The sequence below is a fragment of the Hyla sarda genome, unplaced genomic scaffold (genome assembly GCF_029499605.1).
Source record: "Hyla sarda isolate aHylSar1 unplaced genomic scaffold, aHylSar1.hap1 scaffold_1026, whole genome shotgun sequence".
NCBI classification, from domain to species: domain Eukaryota; kingdom Metazoa; phylum Chordata; class Amphibia; order Anura; family Hylidae; genus Hyla; species Hyla sarda.
In genome coordinates this window covers 1-15,958 of record NW_026607645.1, presented here as the reverse complement: position 1 = coordinate 15,958, position 15,958 = coordinate 1, and the positions used below count along the sequence as shown (strand labels likewise).

General features: G+C 43.4%; 9 pseudogenes; all 9 read left to right on the top strand.

Moving 5' to 3' along the window:
• Window positions 1-677: 677 nt before the first annotated feature.
• Window positions 678-941, top strand: LOC130298900 (U2 spliceosomal RNA; annotated as a pseudogene).
• A 1,475-nt stretch (window positions 942-2,416) lies between these two features.
• On the top strand, window positions 2,417-2,680 carry LOC130298899 (U2 spliceosomal RNA; annotated as a pseudogene).
• Window positions 2,681-4,162: 1,482 nt separating this feature from the next.
• On the top strand, window positions 4,163-4,427 carry LOC130298888 (U2 spliceosomal RNA; annotated as a pseudogene).
• Window positions 4,428-5,913: 1,486 nt separating this feature from the next.
• On the top strand, window positions 5,914-6,177 carry LOC130298898 (U2 spliceosomal RNA; annotated as a pseudogene).
• Window positions 6,178-7,647: 1,470 nt separating this feature from the next.
• Window positions 7,648-7,911, top strand: LOC130298890 (U2 spliceosomal RNA; annotated as a pseudogene).
• Window positions 7,912-9,369: 1,458 nt separating this feature from the next.
• LOC130298892 (U2 spliceosomal RNA) lies at window positions 9,370-9,634 on the top strand (annotated as a pseudogene).
• Window positions 9,635-11,111: 1,477 nt separating this feature from the next.
• On the top strand, window positions 11,112-11,377 carry LOC130298893 (U2 spliceosomal RNA; annotated as a pseudogene).
• A 1,482-nt stretch (window positions 11,378-12,859) lies between these two features.
• Window positions 12,860-13,123, top strand: LOC130298879 (U2 spliceosomal RNA; annotated as a pseudogene).
• A 1,455-nt stretch (window positions 13,124-14,578) lies between these two features.
• Window positions 14,579-14,842, top strand: LOC130298942 (U2 spliceosomal RNA; annotated as a pseudogene).
• Window positions 14,843-15,958: the final 1,116 nt, after the last annotated feature.

Below are 15,958 nucleotides of genomic sequence, written 5' to 3'. Positions count from 1 at the left end.
GAGGCTGATCCTCATGGGAGGATTATTGCACCAGGACCCTTAGCACTTTTAAAATGCCATTCAATGCCACGGGCTAGATGTAAACTGCAGATGACCATGTTGTGGTAGTTACCATGGATACCCAAGTGATGTGTGAGCTAACACATAGGCCCAACAGATTCCAAGAAGGCCAGAATCACCAGCGGCACCACCATCGATTGTCAGGTCACCCGGATTCAGCAAATACCAGAGTCCAAAATGATGCAGGTTTATACTGTTAATTTTCAGTTTATCGTTACAGTTGGTGTTATTCCATGTCGGAAGGGACGCAGCTACAGCCAGTGGGGTAACTAGAGACAGGCAGGCAGCTATGTGCAACAAAGGTAGGCGTGTTGTTTTCATATGCAGATCTGAAATATTGTCTTATATGCAAGAGGAGGAGTGATGGGGGTTCAGGCAAAAGCCAGGCTATGGATTGCATTGCTAAATGCTCCATCAGAGTGCAATGGTCGCCTGTCCTTTTTTTAAGTGATGATGTGGGTTTAGCCTGTGCTGTATGTATGTATGTATGGGTGGCTGACTGCCACCCACCCAGAAAGTGTATGGGAGGCTGGTTGGCTGCCAGCCTTCCTTCCATTCCTATGAGTAATGTGAGTGCTCATGAAGGGGACATGGTTGGGTCCACCCCTTTCCCGGTTATCCCCTCTAGGCCTTTTGGCTTAGATCAAGTGTAAAAAAAGAAAGGATCTTGCGACAGATCGCATCCTGAGGCACGTTTTTTTTTGTGTGAATACTTGCACTTGGGTGACTTGTGAGCACATACTGATACATACGTTCCCTATCTGGGGACCATAAATTAAATGGATTTTTGAGAAAGGGAGCTGATTTGGAAGCTTGCTTCTGTCGCCCTATGCATTGACCCGATGTGGCAGTATCTTCGGGTAGTGAACAGTGCACCACCCCATTCCAGTGTTAAACAAGAAAGATTCTCATTTAATCCTCCGTGGGTGAGAATTTGAGTTTGAGAATTGGAGACCAAAATGATGAGTTGCACTGACTGGTTTATGAACGTCTATTCATTTAGCGTTTTAATGACCATGTTTGCACACTGATTGGTGTAAAAAAATAAAATAAAACTAAATAATAATAATCTAGCACACCTGTGCAGGTTTGACATGACATGACAGGTAGCTGTCTTGTGGGTGGTGCTGAATCCTGTTAAATGACATGAGGGTCTCATGCCTATACACAAGGGTGTGTCATTGCTGTTGCTTGACCATGCATTGGTTTCTGTGGTCAGTGAATGATAAAAACAAAATTTACCATCCATTGATGGATGGGAAATCCGCCATGAGGCATTTGTTTTTAGAAACTGCTGCTCACAACCAATGTTGCAATGGAGTGTCTCCATCTGCTGGTGGTATTGGAAAGGCATTAGTGCTATGACAGGGTCTGAAGAAGAAGAAGAAGAAGAAGAAGAAGAAGACGGAAAAAAATATATATAAAAAGAAAAAGAGAGAGAGAGAGAGAGACTGACTTAGTGAGCGAGTGAGTGAGAGAGTGAGAGTGAGTGAGAGTGAATGAGTGAGTGAGTGATTGAGTGAGTGAGTGAGTGAGTGAGAACAAATGAGTTAAAGCAAGTGAGTGAGAGAGATCGAATGAATGAAAGTCTGAATGACAGAAAGAAAAAAGGATGAAGAAAGAAGCATGAAGAAAAAAAAATGTATATGGAGTTGCTGACATGAGTGCAATCTACAAAGCCGTTGAGGCTGATCCTCATGGGAGGATTATTGCACCAGGACCTTAGCACTTTTAAAATGCCATTCAATGCCACGGGCTAGATGTAAACTGCAGATGACCATGTTGTGGTAGTTACCATGGATACCCAAGTGATGTGTGAGCTAACACATAGGCCCAACAGATTCCAAGAAGGCCAGAATCACCAGCGGCACCACCATCGATTGTCAGGTCACCCGGATTCAGCAAATACCAGAGTCCAAAATGATGCAGGTTTATACTGTTAATTTTCAGTTTATCGTTACAGTTGGTGTTATTCCATGTCGGAAGGGACGCAGCTACAGCCAGTGGGGTAACTAGAGACAGGCAGGCAGCTATGTGCAACAAAGGTAGGCGTGTTGTTTTCATATGCAGATCTGAAATATTGTCTTATATGCAAGAGGAGGAGTGATGGGGGTTCAGGCAAAAGCCAGGCTATGGATTGCATTGCTAAATGCTCCATCAGAGTGCAATGGTCGCCTGTCCTTTTTTTAAGTGATGATGTGGGTTTAGCCTGTGCTGTATGTATGTATGGGTGGCTGACTGCCACCCACCCAGAAAGTGTATGGGAGGCTGGTTGGCTGCCAGCCTTCCTTCCATTCCTATGAGTAATGTGAGTGCTCATGAAGGGGACATGGTTGGGTCCACCCCTTTCCCGGTTATCCCCTCTAGGCCTTTTGGCTTAGATCAAGTGTAAAAAAAGAAAGGATCTTGCGACAGATCGCATCCTGAGGCACGTTTTTTTTTGTGTGAATACTTGCACTTGGGTGACTTGTGAGCACATACTGATACATACGTTCCCTATCTGGGGACCATAAATTAAATGGATTTTTGAGAAAGGGAGCTGATTTGGAAGCTTGCTTCTGTCGCCCTATGCATTGACCCGATGTGGCAGTATCTTCGGGTAGTGAACAGTGCACCACCCCATTCCAGTGTTAAACAAGAAAGATTCTCATTTAATCCTCCGTGGGTGAGAATTTGAGTTTGAGAATTGGAGACCAAAATGATGAGTTGCACTGACTGGTTTATGAACGTCTATTCATTTAGCGTTTTAATGACCATGTTTGCACACTGATTGGTGTAAAAAAATAAAATAAAACTAAATAATAATAATCTAGCACACCTGTGCAGGTTTGACATGACATGACAGGTAGCTGTCTTGTGGGTGGTGCTGAATCCTGTTAAATGACATGAGGGTCTCATGCCTATACACAAGGGTGTGTCATTGCTGTTGCTTGACCATGCATTGGTTTCTGTGGTCAGTGAATGATAAAAACAAAATTTACCATCCATTGATGGATGGGAAATCCGCCATGAGGCATTTGTTTTTAGAAACTGCTGCTCACAACCAATGTTGCAATGGAGTGTCTCCATCTGCTGGTGGTATTGGAAAGGCATTAGTGCTATGACAGGGTCTGAAGAAGAAGAAGAAGAAGAAGAAGAAGAAGAAGAAGACGGAAAAAAATATATATAAAAAGAAAAAGAGAGAGAGAGAGAGAGACTGACTTAGTGAGCGAGTGAGTGAGAGAGTGAGAGTGAGTGAGAGTGAATGAGTGAGTGAGTGATTGAGTGAGTGAGTGAGTGAGTGAGAACAAATGAGTTAAAGCAAGTGAGTGAGAGAGATCGAATGAATGAAAGTCTGAATGACAGAAAGAAAAAAGGATGAAGAAAGAAGCATGAAGAAAAAAAAATGTATATGGAGTTGCTGACATGAGTGCAATCTACAAAGCCGTTGAGGCTGATCCTCATGGGAGGATTATTGCACCAGGACCCTTAGCACTTTTAAAATGCCATTCAATGCCACGGGCTAGATGTAAACTGCAGATGACCATGTTGTGGTAGTTACCATGGATACCCAAGTGATGTGTGAGCTAACACATAGGCCCAACAGATTCCAAGAAGGCCAGAATCACCAGCGGCACCACCATCGATTGTCAGGTCACCCGGATTCAGCAAATACCAGAGTCCAAAATGATGCAGGTTTATACTGTTAATTTTCAGTTTATCGTTACAGTTGGTGTTATTCCATGTCGGAAGGGACGCAGCTACAGCCAGTGGGGTAACTAGAGACAGGCAGGCAGCTATGTGCAACAAAGGTAGGCGTGTTGTTTTCATATGCAGATCTGAAATATTGTCTTATATGCAAGAGGAGGAGTGATGGGGGTTCAGGCAAAAGCCAGGCTATAGATTGCATTGCTAAATGCTCCATCAGAGTGCAATGGTCGCCTGTCCTTTTTTTAAGTGATGATGTGGGTTTAGCCTGTGCTGTATGTATGTATGGGTGGCTGACTGCCACCCACCCAGAAAGTGTATGGGAGGCTGGTTGGCTGCCAGCCTTCCTTCCATTCCTATGAGTAATGTGAGTGCTCATGAAGGGGACATGGTTGGGTCCACCCCTTTCCCGGTTATCCCCTCTAGGCCTTTTGGCTTAGATCAAGTGTAAAAAAAGAAAGGATCTTGCGACAGATCGCATCCTGAGGCACGTTTTTTTTTTGTGTGAATACTTGCACTTGGGTGACTTGTGAGCACATACTGATACATACGTTCCCTATCTGGGGACCATAAATTAAATGGATTTTTGAGAAAGGGAGCTGATTTGGAAGCTTGCTTCTGTCGCCCTATGCATTGACCCGATGTGGCAGTATCTTCGGGTAGTGAACAGTGCACCACCCCATTCCAGTGTTAAACAAGAAAGATTCTCATTTAATCCTCCGTGGGTGAGAATTTGAGTTTGAGAATTGGAGACCAAAATGATGAGTTGCACTGACTGGTTTATGAACGTCTATTCATTTAGCGTTTTAATGACCATGTTTGCACACTGATTGGTGTAAAAAAATAAAATAAAACTAAATAATAATAATCTAGCACACCTGTGCAGGTTTGACATGACATGACAGGTAGCTGTCTTGTGGGTGGTGCTGAATCCTGTTAAATGACATGAGGGTCTCATGCCTATACACAAGGGTGTGTCATTGCTGTTGCTTGACCATGCATTGGTTTCTGTGGTCAGTGAATGATAAAAACAAAATTTACCATCCATTGATGGATGGGAAATCCGCCATGAGGCATTTGTTTTTAGAAACTGCTGCTCACAACCAATGTTGCAATGGAGTGTCTCCATCTGCTGGTGGTATTGGAAAGGCATTAGTGCTATGACAGGGTCTGAAGAAGAAGAAGAAGAAGAAGAAGAAGAAGAAGAAGACGGAAAAAAATATATATAAAAAGAAAAAGAGAGAGAGAGAGAGAGACTGACTTAGTGAGCGAGTGAGTGAGAGAGTGAGAGTGAGTGAGAGTGAATGAGTGAGTGAGTGATTGAGTGAGTGAGTGAGTGAGTGAGTGAGAACAAATGAGTTAAAGCAAGTGAGTGAGAGAGATCGAATGAATGAAAGTCTGAATGACAGAAAGAAAAAAGGATGAAGAAAGAAGCATGAAGAAAAAAAAATGTATATGGAGTTGCTGACATGAGTGCAATCTACAAAGCCGTTGAGGCTGATCCTCATGGGAGGATTATTGCACCAGGACCCTTAGCACTTTTAAAATGCCATTCAATGCCACGGGCTAGATGTAAACTGCAGATGACCATGTTGTGGTAGTTACCATGGATACCCAAGTGATGTGTGAGCTAACACATAGGCCCAACAGATTCCAAGAAGGCCAGAATCACCAGCGGCACCACCATCGATTGTCAGGTCACCCGGATTCAGCAAATACCAGAGTCCAAAATGATGCAGGTTTATACTGTTAATTTTCAGTTTATCGTTACAGTTGGTGTTATTCCATGTCGGAAGGGACGCAGCTACAGCCAGTGGGGTAACTAGAGACAGGCAGGCAGCTATGTGCAACAAAGGTAGGCGTGTTGTTTTCATATGCAGATCTGAAATATTGTCTTATATGCAAGAGGAGGAGTGATGGGGGTTCAGGCAAAAGCCAGGCTATGGATTGCATTGCTAAATGCTCCATCAGAGTGCAATGGTCGCCTGTCCTTTTTTTAAGTGATGATGTGGGTTTAGCCTGTGCTGTATGTATGTATGGGTGGCTGACTGCCACCCACCCAGAAAGTGTATGGGAGGCTGGTTGGCTGCCAGCCTTCCTTCCATTCCTATGAGTAATGTGAGTGCTCATGAAGGGGACATGGTTGGGTCCACCCCTTTCCCGGTTATCCCCTCTAGGCCTTTTGGCTTAGATCAAGTGTAAAAAAAGAAAGGATCTTGCGACAGATCGCATCCTGAGGCACGTTTTTTTTTGTGTGAATACTTGCACTTGGGTGACTTGTGAGCACATACTGATACATACGTTCCCTATCTGGGGACCATAAATTAAATGGATTTTTGAGAAAGGGAGCTGATTTGGAAGCTTGCTTCTGTCGCCCTATGCATTGACCCGATGTGGCAGTATCTTCGGGTAGTGAACAGTGCACCACCCCATTCCAGTGTTAAACAAGAAAGATTCTCATTTAATCCTCCGTGGGTGAGAATTTGAGTTTGAGAATTGGAGACCAAAATGATGAGTTGCACTGACTGGTTTATGAACGTCTATTCATTTAGCGTTTTAATGACCATGTTTGCACACTGATTGGTGTAAAAAAATAAAATAAAACTAAATAATAATAATCTAGCACACCTGTGCAGGTTTGACATGACATGACAGGTAGCTGTCTTGTGGGTGGTGCTGAATCCTGTTAAATGACATGAGGGTCTCATGCCTATACACAAGGGTGTGTCATTGCTGTTGCTTGACCATGCATTGGTTTCTGTGGTCAGTGAATGATAAAAACAAAATTTACCATCCATTGATGGATGGGATATCCGCCATGAGGCATTTGTTTTTAGAAACTGCTGCTCACAACCAATGTTGCAATGGAGTGTCTCCATCTGCTGGTGGTATTGGAAAGGCATTAGTGCTATGACAGGGTCTGAAGAAGAAGAAGAAGAAGAAGAAGACGGAAAAAAATATATATAAAAAGAAAAAGAGAGAGAGAGAGAGAGACTGACTTAGTGAGCGAGTGAGTGAGAGAGTGAGAGTGAGTGAGAGTGAATGAGTGAGTGAGTGATTGAGTGAGTGAGTGAGTGAGTGAGAACAAATGAGTTAAAGCAAGTGAGTGAGAGAGATCGAATGAATGAAAGTCTGAATGACAGAAAGAAAAAAGGATGAAGAAAGAAGCATGAAGAAAAAAAAATGTATATGGAGTTGCTGACATGAGTGCAATCTACAAAGCCGTTGAGGCTGATCCTCATGGGAGGATTATTGCACCAGGACCCTTAGCACTTTTAAAATGCCATTCAATGCCACGGGCTAGATGTAAACTGCAGATGACCATGTTGTGGTAGTTACCATGGATACCCAAGTGATGTGTGAGCTAACACATAGGCCCAACAGATTCCAAGAAGGCCAGAATCACCAGCGGCACCACCATCGATTGTCAGGTCACCCGGATTCAGCAAATACCAGAGTCCAAAATGATGCAGGTTTATACTGTTAATTTTCAGTTTATCGTTACAGTTGGTGTTATTCCATGTCGGAAGGGACGCAGCTACAGCCAGTGGGGTAACTAGAGACAGGCAGGCAGCTATGTGCAACAAAGGTAGGCGTGTTGTTTTCATATGCAGATCTGAAATATTGTCTTATATGCAAGAGGAGGAGTGATGGGGGTTCAGGCAAAAGCCAGGCTATGGATTGCATTGCTAAATGCTCCATCAGAGTGCAATGGTCGCCTGTCCTTTTTTTAAGTGATGATGTGGGTTTAGCCTGTGCTGTATGTATGTATGGGTGGCTGACTGCCACCCACCCAGAAAGTGTATGGGAGGCTGGTTGGCTGCCAGCCTTCCTTCCATTCCTATGAGTAATGTGAGTGCTCATGAAGGGGACATGGTTGGGTCCACCCCTTTCCCGGTTATCCCCTCTAGGCCTTTTGGCTTAGATCAAGTGTAAAAAAAGAAAGGATCTTGCGACAGATCGCATCCTGAGGCACGTTTTTTTTTGTGTGAATACTTGCACTTGGGTGACTTGTGAGCACATACTGATACATACGTTCCCTATCTGGGGACCATAAATTAAATGGATTTTTGAGAAAGGGAGCTGATTTGGAAGCTTGCTTCTGTCGCCCTATGCATTGACCCGATGTGGCAGTATCTTCGGGTAGTGAACAGTGCACCACCCCATTCCAGTGTTAAACAAGAAAGATTCTCATTTAATCCTCCGTGGGTGAGAATTTGAGTTTGAGAATTGGAGACCAAAATGATGAGTTGCACTGACTGGTTTATGAACGTCTATTCATTTAGCGTTTTAATGACCATGTTTGCACACTGATTGGTGTAAAAAAATAAAATAAAACTAAATAATAATAATCTAGCACACCTGTGCAGGTTTGACATGACATGACAGGTAGCTGTCTTGTGGGTGGTGCTGAATCCTGTTAAATGACATGAGGGTCTCATGCCTATACACAAGGGTGTGTCATTGCTGTTGCTTGACCATGCATTGGTTTCTGTGGTCAGTGAATGATAAAAACAAAATTTACCATCCATTGATGGATGGGAAATCCGCCATGAGGCATTTGTTTTTAGAAACTGCTGCTCACAACCAATGTTGCAATGGAGTGTCTCCATCTGCTGGTGGTATTGGAAAGGCATTAGTGCTATGACAGGGTCTGAAGAAGAAGAAGAAGAAGAAGAAGACGGAAAAAAATATATATAAAAAGAAAAAGAGAGAGAGAGAGAGAGACTGACTTAGTGAGCGAGTGAGTGAGAGAGTGAGAGTGAGTGAGAGTGAATGAGTGAGTGAGTGAGTGAGTGAGTGAGAACAAATGAGTTAAAGCAAGTGAGTGAGAGAGATCGAATGAATGAAAGTCTGAATGACAGAAAGAAAAAAGGATGAAGAAAGAAGCATGAAGAAAAAAAAATGTATATGGAGTTGCTGACATGAGTGCAATCTACAAAGCCGTTGAGGCTGATCCTCATGGGAGGATTATTGCACCAGGACCCTTAGCACTTTTAAAATGCCATTCAATGCCACGGGCTAGATGTAAACTGCAGATGACCATGTTGTGGTAGTTACCATGGATACCCAAGTGATGTGTGAGCTAACACATAGGCCCAACAGATTCCAAGAAGGCCAGAATCACCAGCGGCACCACCATCGATTGTCAGGTCACCCGGATTCAGCAAATACCAGAGTCCAAAATGATGCAGGTTTATACTGTTAATTTTCAGTTTATCGTTACAGTTGGTGTTATTCCATGTCGGAAGGGACGCAGCTACAGCCAGTGGGGTAACTAGAGACAGGCAGGCAGCTATGTGCAACAAAGGTAGGCGTGTTGTTTTCATATGCAGATCTGAAATATTGTCTTATATGCAAGAGGAGGAGTGATGGGGGTTCAGGCAAAAGCCAGGCTATGGATTGCATTGCTAAATGCTCCATCAGAGTGCAATGGTCGCCTGTCCTTTTTTTAAGTGATGATGTGGGTTTAGCCTGTGCTGTATGTATGTATGGGTGGCTGACTGCCACCCACCCAGAAAGTGTATGGGAGGCTGGTTGGCTGCCAGCCTTCCTTCCATTCCTATGAGTAATGTGAGTGCTCATGAAGGGGACATGGTTGGGTCCACCCCTTTCCCGGTTATCCCCTCTAGGCCTTTTGGCTTAGATCAAGTGTAAAAAAAAGAAAGGATCTTGCGACAGATCGCATCCTGAGGCACGTTTTTTTTTGTGTGAATACTTGCACTTGGGTGACTTGTGAGCACATACTGATACATACGTTCCCTATCTGGGGACCATAAATTAAATGGATTTTTGAGAAAGGGAGCTGATTTGGAAGCTTGCTTCTGTCGCCCTATGCATTGACCCGATGTGGCAGTATCTTCGGGTAGTGAACAGTGCACCACCCCATTCCAGTGTTAAACAAGAAAGATTCTCATTTAATCCTCCGTGGGTGAGAATTTGAGTTTGAGAATTGGAGACCAAAATGATGAGTTGCACTGACTGGTTTATGAACGTCTATTCATTTAGCGTTTTAATGACCATGTTTGCACACTGATTGGTGTAAAAAAATAAAATAAAACTAAATAATAATAATCTAGCACACCTGTGCAGGTTTGACATGACATGACAGGTAGCTGTCTTGTGGGTGGTGCTGAATCCTGTTAAATGACATGAGGGTCTCATGCCTATACACAAGGGTGTGTCATTGCTGTTGCTTGACCATGCATTGGTTTCTGTGGTCAGTGAATGATAAAAACAAAATTTACCATCCATTGATGGATGGGAAATCCGCCATGAGGCATTTGTTTTTAGAAACTGCTGCTCACAACCAATGTTGCAATGGAGTGTCTCCATCTGCTGGTGGTATTGGAAAGGCATTAGTGCTATGACAGGGTCTGAAGAAGAAGAAGAAGAAGAAGAAGAAGACGGAAAAAAATATATATAAAAAGAAAAAGAGAGAGAGAGAGAGAGACTGACTTAGTGAGCGAGTGAGTGAGAGAGTGAGAGTGAGTGAGAGTGAATGAGTGAGTGAGTGATTGAGTGAGTGAGTGAGTGAGTGAGTGAGAACAAATGAGTTAAAGCAAGTGAGTGAGAGAGATCGAATGAATGAAAGTCTGAATGACAGAAAGAAAAAAGGATGAAGAAAGAAGCATGAAGAAAAAAAAATGTATATGGAGTTGCTGACATGAGTGCAATCTACAAAGCCGTTGAGGCTGATCCTCATGGGAGGATTATTGCACCAGGACCCTTAGCACTTTTAAAATGCCATTCAATGCCACGGGCTAGATGTAAACTGCAGATGACCATGTTGTGGTAGTTACCATGGATACCCAAGTGATGTGTGAGCTAACACATAGGCCCAACAGATTCCAAGAAGGCCAGAATCACCAGCGGCACCACCATCGATTGTCAGGTCACCCGGATTCAGCAAATACCAGAGTCCAAAATGATGCAGGTTTATACTGTTAATTTTCAGTTTATCGTTACAGTTGGTGTTATTCCATGTCGGAAGGGACGCAGCTACAGCCAGTGGGGTAACTAGAGACAGGCAGGCAGCTATGTGCAACAAAGGTAGGCGTGTTGTTTTCATATGCAGATCTGAAATATTGTCTTATATGCAAGAGGAGGAGTGATGGGGGTTCAGGCAAAAGCCAGGCTATGGATTGCATTGCTAAATGCTCCATCAGAGTGCAATGGTCGCCTGTCCTTTTTTTAAGTGATGATGTGGGTTTAGCCTGTGCTGTATGTATGTATGGGTGGCTGACTGCCACCCACCCAGAAAGTGTATGGGAGGCTGGTTGGCTGCCAGCCTTCCTTCCATTCCTATGAGTAATGTGAGTGCTCATGAAGGGGACATGGTTGGGTCCACCCCTTTCCCGGTTATCCCCTCTAGGCCTTTTGGCTTAGATCAAGTGTAAAAAAAAGAAAGGATCTTGCGACAGATCGCATCCTGAGGCACGTTTTTTTTTTGTGTGAATACTTGCACTTGGGTGACTTGTGAGCACATACTGATACATACGTTCCCTATCTGGGGACCATAAATTAAATGGATTTTTGAGAAAGGGAGCTGATTTGGAAGCTTGCTTCTGTCGCCCTATGCATTGACCCGATGTGGCAGTATCTTCGGGTAGTGAACAGTGCACCACCCCATTCCAGTGTTAAACAAGAAAGATTCTCATTTAATCCTCCGTGGGTGAGAATTTGAGTTTGAGAATTGGAGACCAAAATGATGAGTTGCACTGACTGGTTTATGAACGTCTATTCATTTAGCGTTTTAATGACCATGTTTGCACACTGATTGGTGTAAAAAAATAAAATAAAACTAAATAATAATAATCTAGCACACCTGTGCAGGTTTGACATGACATGACAGGTAGCTGTCTTGTGGGTGGTGCTGAATCCTGTTAAATGACATGAGGGTCTCATGCCTATACACAAGGGTGTGTCATTGCTGTTGCTTGACCATGCATTGGTTTCTGTGGTCAGTGAATGATAAAAACAAAATTTACCATCCATTGATGGATGGGAAATCCGCCATGAGGCATTTGTTTTTAGAAACTGCTGCTCACAACCAATGTTGCAATGGAGTGTCTCCATCTGCTGGTGGTATTGGAAAGGCATTAGTGCTATGACAGGGTCTGAAGAAGAAGAAGAAGAAGAAGAAGAAGAAGAAGAAGACGGAAAAAAATATATATAAAAAGAAAAAGAGAGAGAGAGAGAGAGACTGACTTAGTGAGCGAGTGAGTGAGAGAGTGAGAGTGAGTGAGAGTGAATGAGTGAGTGAGTGATTGAGTGAGTGAGTGAGTGAGTGAGAACAAATGAGTTAAAGCAAGTGAGTGAGAGAGATCGAATGAATGAAAGTCTGAATGACAGAAAGAAAAAAGGATGAAGAAAGAAGCATGAAGAAAAAAAAATGTATATGGAGTTGCTGACATGAGTGCAATCTACAAAGCCGTTGAGGCTGATCCTCATGGGAGGATTATTGCACCAGGACCCTTAGCACTTTTAAAATGCCATTCAATGCCACGGGCTAGATGTAAACTGCAGATGACCATGTTGTGGTAGTTACCATGGATACCCAAGTGATGTGTGAGCTAACACATAGGCCCAACAGATTCCAAGAAGGCCAGAATCACCAGCGGCACCACCATCGATTGTCAGGTCACCCGGATTCAGCAAATACCAGAGTCCAAAATGATGCAGGTTTATACTGTTAATTTTCAGTTTATCGTTACAGTTGGTGTTATTCCATGTCGGAAGGGACGCAGCTACAGCCAGTGGGGTAACTAGAGACAGGCAGGCAGCTATGTGCAACAAAGGTAGGCGTGTTGTTTTCATATGCAGATCTGAAATATTGTCTTATATGCAAGAGGAGGAGTGATGGGGGTTCAGGCAAAAGCCAGGCTATGGATTGCATTGCTAAATGCTCCATCAGAGTGCAATGGTCGCCTGTCCTTTTTTTAAGTGATGATGTGGGTTTAGCCTGTGCTGTATGTATGTATGGGTGGCTGACTGCCACCCACCCAGAAAGTGTATGGGAGGCTGGTTGGCTGCCAGCCTTCCTTCCATTCCTATGAGTAATGTGAGTGCTCATGAAGGGGACATGGTTGGGTCCACCCCTTTCCCGGTTATCCCCTCTAGGCCTTTTGGCTTAGATCAAGTGTAAAAAAAGAAAGGATCTTGCGACAGATCGCATCCTGAGGCACGTTTTTTTTTGTGTGAATACTTGCACTTGGGTGACTTGTGAGCACATACTGATACATACGTTCCCTATCTGGGGACCATAAATTAAATGGATTTTTGAGAAAGGGAGCTGATTTGGAAGCTTGCTTCTGTCGCCCTATGCATTGACCCGATGTGGCAGTATCTTCGGGTAGTGAACAGTGCACCACCCCATTCCAGTGTTAAACAAGAAAGATTCTCATTTAATCCTCCGTGGGTGAGAATTTGAGTTTGAGAATTGGAGACCAAAATGATGAGTTGCACTGACTGGTTTATGAACGTCTATTCATTTAGCGTTTTAATGACCATGTTTGCACACTGATTGGTGTAAAAAAATAAAATAAAACTAAATAATAATAATCTAGCACACCTGTGCAGGTTTGACATGACATGACAGGTAGCTGTCTTGTGGGTGGTGCTGAATCCTGTTAAATGACATGAGGGTCTCATGCCTATACACAAGGGTGTGTCATTGCTGTTGCTTGACCATGCATTGGTTTCTGTGGTCAGTGAATGATAAAAACAAAATTTACCATCCATTGATGGATGGGAAATCCGCCATGAGGCATTTGTTTTTAGAAACTGCTGCTCACAACCAATGTTGCAATGGAGTGTCTCCATCTGCTGGTGGTATTGGAAAGGCATTAGTGCTATGACAGGGTCTGAAGAAGAAGACGGAAAAAAATATATATAAAAAGAAAAAGAGAGAGAGAGAGAGAGACTGACTTAGTGAGCGAGTGAGTGAGAGAGTGAGAGTGAGTGAGAGTGAATGAGTGAGTGAGTGATTGAGTGAGTGAGTGAGTGAGTGAGAACAAATGAGTTAAAGCAAGTGAGTGAGAGAGATCGAATGAATGAAAGTCTGAATGACAGAAAGAAAAAAGGATGAAGAAAGAAGCATGAAGAAAAAAAAATGTATATGGAGTTGCTGACATGAGTGCAATCTACAAAGCCGTTGAGGCTGATCCTCATGGGAGGATTATTGCACCAGGACCCTTAGCACTTTTAAAATGCCATTCAATGCCACGGGCTAGATGTAAACTGCAGATGACCATGTTGTGGTAGTTACCATGGATACCCAAGTGATGTGTGAGCTAACACATAGGCCCAACAGATTCCAAGAAGGCCAGAATCACCAGCGGCACCACCATCGATTGTCAGGTCACCCGGATTCAGCAAATACCAGAGTCCAAAATGATGCAGGTTTATACTGTTAATTTTCAGTTTATCGTTACAGTTGGTGTTATTCCATGTCGGAAGGGACGCAGCTACAGCCAGTGGGGTAACTAGAGACAGGCAGGCAGCTATGTGCAACAAAGGTAGGCGTGTTGTTTTCATATGCAGATCTGAAATATTGTCTTATATGCAAGAGGAGGAGTGATGGGGGTTCAGGCAAAAGCCAGGCTATGGATTGCATTGCTAAATGCTCCATCAGAGTGCAATGGTCGCCTGTCCTTTTTTTAAGTGATGATGTGGGTTTAGCCTGTGCTGTATGTATGTATGGGTGGCTGACTGCCACCCACCCAGAAAGTGTATGGGAGGCTGGTTGGCTGCCAGCCTTCCTTCCATTCCTATGAGTAATGTGAGTGCTCATGAAGGGGACATGGTTGGGTCCACCCCTTTCCCGGTTATCCCCTCTAGGCCTTTTGGCTTAGATCAAGTGTAAAAAAAGAAAGGATCTTGCGACAGATCGCATCCTGAGGCACGTTTTTTTTTGTGTGAATACTTGCACTTGGGTGACTTGTGAGCACATACTGATACATACGTTCCCTATCTGGGGACCATAAATTAAATGGATTTTTGAGAAAGGGAGCTGATTTGGAAGCTTGCTTCTGTCGCCCTATGCATTGACCCGATGTGGCAGTATCTTCGGGTAGTGAACAGTGCACCACCCCATTCCAGTGTTAAACAAGAAAGATTTTCATTTAATCCTCCGTGGGTGAGAATTTGAGTTTGAGAATTGGAGACCAAAATGATGAGTTGCACTGACTGGTTTATGAACGTCTATTCATTTAGCGTTTTAATGACCATGTTTGCACACTGATTGGTGTAAAAAAATAAAATAAAACTAAATAATAATAATCTAGCACACCTGTGCAGGTTTGACATGACATGACAGGTAGCTGTCTTGTGGGTGGTGCTGAATCCTGTTAAATGACATGAGGGTCTCATGCCTATACACAAGGGTGTGTCATTGCTGTTGCTTGACCATGCATTGGTTTCTGTGGTCAGTGAATGATAAAAACAAAATTTACCATCCATTGATGGATGGGAAATCCGCCATGAGGCATTTGTTTTTAGAAACTGCTGCTCACAACCAATGTTGCAATGGAGTGTCTCCATCTGCTGGTGGTATTGGAAAGGCATTAGTGCTATGACAGGGTCTGAAGAAGAAGAAGAAGAAGAAGAAGAAGAAGAAGAAGAAGAAGAAGACGGAAAAAAATATATATAAAAAGAAAAAGAGAGAGAGAGAGAGAGACTGACTTAGTGAGCGAGTGAGTGAGAGAGTGTGAGTGAGAGAGTGAGAGTGAGTGAGAGTGAATGAGTGAGTGAGTGATTGAGTGAGTGAGAACAAATGAGTTAAAGCAAGTGAGTGAGAGAGATCGAATGAATGAAAGTCTGAATGACAGAAAGAAAAAAGGATGAAGAAAGAAGCATGAAGAAAAAAAAATGTATATGGAGTTGCTGACATGAGTGCAATCTACAAAGCCGTTGAGGCTGATCCTCATGGGAGGATTATTGCACCAGGACCCTTAGCACTTTTAAAATGCCATTCAATGCCACGGGCTAGATGTAAACTGCAGATGACCATGTTGTGGTAGTTACCATGGATACCCAAGTGATGTGTGAGCTAACACATAGGCCCAACAGATTCCAAGAAGGCCAGAATCACCAGCGGCACCACCATCGATTGTCAGGTCACCCGGATTCAGCAAATACCAGAGTCCAAAATGATGCAGGTTTATACTGTTAATTTTCAGTTTATCGTTACAGTTGGTGTTATTCCATG